Source organism: Lipotes vexillifer, unplaced genomic scaffold, assembly GCF_000442215.2.
Source record: "Lipotes vexillifer unplaced genomic scaffold, Lipotes_vexillifer_v1.1 scaffold1385, whole genome shotgun sequence".
Taxonomy (NCBI): Eukaryota; Metazoa; Chordata; class Mammalia; order Artiodactyla; family Lipotidae; genus Lipotes; species Lipotes vexillifer.
The window spans coordinates 432,392-437,859 of NW_006792593.1; the positions used below are offsets into that span (position 1 = coordinate 432,392).

General features: G+C 34.1%; 1 pseudogene; it reads right to left on the reverse strand.

Annotated features, from left to right (window-relative positions):
• LOC103070500 (peptidyl-prolyl cis-trans isomerase A pseudogene) overlaps positions 1-5,076 on the reverse strand; it is a 39,241-nt pseudogene extending 34,165 nt beyond the window's left edge.
• Between the last annotated feature and the right edge of the window lie 392 nt (positions 5,077-5,468).

A 5,468-nucleotide genomic window follows, 5' to 3' on the forward strand; every position in this document is an offset into this window, starting at 1 on the left:
AAGAGTGGCAAATTTCCTATTTTTTTCACTTCTGTTCCATAAGCAAGATGAGGATATTTAACACTAAAACATTAATTGTTGATAAAAACATCACTTTATATCTATAGGAAGCTACCATGTAACATTAAATATTTTAAAAAGTTGTACTTACATTTCTTCCTGAACTTCCTTTGCTTAATACACACACAGAAACCCTCAAGAGACCCAAAATTTTTTTCTCACTTCTTAAGATCTGATTTTTCTTTATTATCTATCTACATTTATATGTCTACTACAAACTGTGTCACACAGTGGGTGTGTTTTAGAGTTATATGAGAGACTGACATTTTACAAATGGAGAAACTACAGCACAGTAGAATTGAAGAACCTTTTAGGGTTGACAATATGCCAATAGTACAAGAGTAACATATTTGTGTTACTCCAAGGTTATAGTTTATTAAAATCATAGAGTTCTAGAAGTATATTCTCTAATTTCTAGAATGATATATCTAACTTTTCTTTTTCAACCTCTACCTAGTTCTCAACCTATAGAAATATTTTGGAAATGCCTTAATAGATAATAAGGAATTGTCACGTTTTATACGCCTAGACCTGCTATTTCTTTGGAATTTTAACTAACCTACAATCCTTGCTTATTTTTCTTGCCATAAGTTCTTCAAATAACAGTCAGTCTTTGGCTTTACTTATTGTCATTCACAGTGAATCATGTTTGCAATGACCTTAGAGCTTTTTTGAGGGATACCATTCTAGACACACAGAAACTGCAAAACTGAGGTCAAACTCTCTGGGATCTCCAGATAAAAGGATTGTACATCCACATGTCTCTTCAATAAAATGTGCACCAGTTTCTAAACCCCCTTCTGAGTTTTTCACAAGTGATGGGGCATAGGGCTGATTATTACTACTTTAAGAAGAGGAAAATAATATTGCATTTTCCATGGGCCTGTAAATCAGAATTCTAAATGTACTAAGGACTAGTTTTATCCCTATCGTAGCAAATACATAATACACTGAAACCAGCATACATTACTTCATTTATGTTATGGGTAGCATGAAATTATTACTATTATAATACTAATATCCTTTCAAAGCATACACTGAATGATATACTAGCTTCCTGAATTTCCCTGAAAATGGTATATATAATTGAAAATTCTATAATTTAAAATTCTAGGGCTTCCCTGGTGGCGCAGTGGTTGAGAGTCCGCCTGCCGATGCAGGGGATACGGATTCGTGCCCCGGTCCGGGAAGATCCCACATGCCGCGGAGCGGCTGGGCCCGTGAGCCATGGCCGCTGAGCCTGCGCGTCCGGAGTCTGTGCTCCGCAACGGGAGAGGCCGCAGCGGTGAGAGGCCCGCATACCGCAAAAAAAAAAAAAAAAAAAAAAAGGAAAATAAAATTCTATACAATAAGCTTACTTTATTGATACTAGCACTTAAAGATCACTCAGAGTAATCTAATGATTATAGAAATTTCTGAAAGGTAGAAAAAAGTATTTTTAAACAAAGAAATAGGAAGAAATATATAAAATGTTTCATTTCAAACTTGCATTATTTTTCTAAGTATGTTTCCTTTTACGAAAGCAGCAAATACTGAAAAAGATGAGAGTATCCATAGCATTCATATATTTAATAACTTACTTTGATTTAAAGAATTAATACTGGCATTGTGCTAATTAAAAGTCACATTGTACTGCATGTATACATTTACCTTTGTCAAAGATACTTTTTAAAAGACAGACAATAAGACTTAGCTATAAAACTAATTTGGTATAATGAGAAAACAAAGGTAATCTATTTTCCATTGATATTTAATGTGTAACAAATATTAAGGTAATATCATTAGTGCTGACAATTAATATATTATTATGTTATTCTGGCCTTTTAGAAAAGAATAACAATCTGGGACTTCTCTTGTGGTCCAGTGGTTAAAAATCTGCCTTCCAATGCAGGGGATGCAGGTTCGATCCCTAGTCTGGGAATTAAGATTCCACATGCCACAGGGCAATTAAGCCTGCGTGCGCTACAGCTCACGTGCCACAAAAGAGAGCCTGAGCACCCCAGCTACTGAGCCCCTTCTCCCTGGAGCCTGCACGCTGCAATAAAGATCCTGCATGCCGCAGTGAAGATCCCACATGCCACAACTAAGACCAGACGCAGCCAAATAAATAAATAAATGAATAAATATATAAATAAAATTTTAAAGAAAGAATAACAATCAAAAACTTTCACAGTATTGCACTAAATCAGTGACTTAAAACATCTTAAAGGTTTAAGTTATGACTGTCATATTTCTAGGCAAGACATTATAGATAGAGGATGGCAAAGAGTAATCCAAGCTTCTGTAGAATAATCCATAATTTCTATACATCTATAGGAATCTTAAAGTAATTTGACTGGGGCAAAACCCAGCTAAATCTCTTAAAAATTAATAATATATATTAATTGACTGAAAAGAATGGCTTTTTTAAAAAAATGCCTTTGTAATTCAATCAAAATGATAAGAAATGTGACAGATAAATAATTGTACACATAAAAATAGCTGTGCACATAAAAAAGTGAATTTTCAATTGTTCTTTAGTATGTGAGACATTCAAGAGATTTTTATAATGATGATTAACATAATTGGCAAGTTCCAATTTCTCTGTTTGCAAACAAGCAGCTTGCATTTTGAATTAGAAATGTTGGTAGAGAAATAAGTTTTGACTATGAAAATCTGCTAATTAGAGCTGCTACTTCATGCTCAATGTATAGAAATTGCATAACTACTGCAGTGAATTGATATTCTCATACCACAGAACTTCACAAAGATATCAAAGAATGTAATTCATAACTTAGTACTTCTTAAACAACTACTACTGAATGAAGAAAACAGCTGAACAACATAACAGAAATGTTGTTAGGAATATATACGAAGAATGCAAAACTAGGTGTTTTTAATTTATGATAAAAATTTCAAGTGCATAAGGTTTCTTCTCCTAGATATATAGAATTAATAATCAATACAACAGTAATATTTTTAAAAAGTAATCCTGTACCATACCAGAAATAGGTATAAACTATTAAATGATAAATGGAAATATTAACATAAAACTTTGGTTAGGGTGAAAGTATATATTATATCTATGAGTGTATTAGAAAAATTATCTACAGAAATTAGCTGCTGTAACACCTGTGCTAGTATTAACACCTGCACTTAGTATAGGGATATATAACTATATAACAATATATAACTATTTTCTACAGGATAATATTAACTTTAGTTTTCTATATATAATATCAACAGCAGTTAATATTTTAGTTATAACATCATCATCATCAAAATAGTTAACAACATAGATTGAATCATTTATCATAAAAACAATAAGATGTAAAAACTATTATTATCCCTAATTAATATGAGTAAACTGAGACATAGAGACATTTAGTAAGTTGATCAGTGTCATAAAACTAATAAGTGATAGATCCAATGTATGAATTTGGCAGTTCAGAGCCATAAAAGACCTAATACAAATGATTTAGCACAAATTCCCATTATTTGAAATAGCTGTAGCAAGGCAAAGAATATGCTAGTGGCCCCTTTTGTTTTGTTTCCCCCTTAGTCAGGGACTTTTGCAGTCAACTATAAACTTAAGTGGCAAAGTAAAGAAAAAAAAAAAAAACAAGACTTTGCTTAAAAGTCACACATCATTGAGTACAGATTTCCACTTTCACATATGGTTAATGAAGAATTATCTTGCTTCAGACAAACACCATACTATCTTGCAAAAATAGACTTTTAAGAGTAATAATCAAATCTAGTAAACAATGGAGTAACAGCTTTGTAACGCTGAAATAAAATCACTGCAAGTATGGAATTCAAAGCCAGTAAAAATATCCTTGAAAAGTAAAAACTAAATAAAAATATTTTTAGATGATTAAAAACTGAGATAATTCACTACCAGAAACCTGATACTACACAAATACTAAATCAATGTCTTCACACAGATGAGCAATGATCCCAGAGTGAGGTATACAAATGCAGGAAAGTAAATAAAGAGCAAAGAAAATACTAAAAATAACAAATATAACAATGTTTAAAATATATGCATAATTTAATGCATGGCAAAAATAGCCAAAAGAGAAAGTCAGGGTAAACGGAGTTAAAATGTTCCAAGGCCATCTGATAAATGGTGTCATTACATTATTATAAGTCAAGGATGCATATTATAATATATGGGGTAACCATGACAGTATGCATTCTGCTAGAATACCATTAGCAAGACCTTTTACACCCTAGATGTGAATAGACTATACCTAGCTCAGTTTACTCAGCTGTAAAGGAAGATAGATGACAGAAGACTAAAGATACCAATGGGCAGCATCAATAGTGCCTCCTTGGTGGGAATTTTTGCAAAAATTCAGGGACAATTCTTTGGCCTACCAAGTGAAGACTTAGGTTTGAGGCAACACATTGGAGTGGAAACAACTTTATCTCAGAGGCTGTAGGCTCCATATAAGAAGCCTTGGGCATAATTCCATATCCCTGCAAAAACACAAAACAAAACAAAGCAAACAAAAAACCCTCTTTACAAGTAATTCAGCACACAAGGAAAATCGAAGCTCTGTCTTCCAACCTGATATTTATAAATTAATCCATCTTCCCCAAACCCTAGTCCAGTTGCCGGAGGTTTACTAAATAGTCTGACAACTGAAATACTGCTATCATAGGGCTCTGCTAAGTGATAAAACAGCTAAGTGAAAGTTAACTCAAGGTCAATTTCCCATATAAAAAGAAAGTTTTGTTAACTCAGTACTCACAACTATGAAAAAAATAGTAACAAGATGAAAATTAAAACTCACAATCCATGGAGAAGACAACACAGAGAGAAAAAGAGGGGAAAAAACCCAGTGGGACAAAGAATAAACAAATCCTAAGATACTATATATAAACCCAAATTAATAAGTAATTGGTTTAAATGCAAATGGGCTAAATGTTTAGGTAAAACTTGTAGAGTGAATTCGAAAATAACAATACCTGTCGGTTACAGATCAAGATGGCAGAGTAATAGGACATGGAACTCACCTCAACCTCCATCCCCCGAACACATCAAAATACATCTACGTATGGAACAATTCTCACTGAAAACAAACTGGCAGAAGGACCCCTGCACAACCAAGGCTATAAGAAAGATGCACACATAGTTGGGCAGGAAGAGAAGAAAAGCCCTCAGGTCAGGAATTGTGCCTCTGGGTGGGGACTCAGAGGAAGAGGGAGATTACAGGGGTGGACATCTGCCTGGGAAGTGAGCAGTTCAAGCCAAAGATTGGAAACTCCAAGCACAGGGTCCTATGTGGGGGAGACAGCCCCCTTATCTGGTTAGAGGATCACTGGGACTAATAGAAGGGGAAGCCCGGACTCTGCTCATGAGGAGTACACAAACACAGACTTGCCCCTGAGGCAAGGTGGAGAGAGATCTGCTCTAGTGG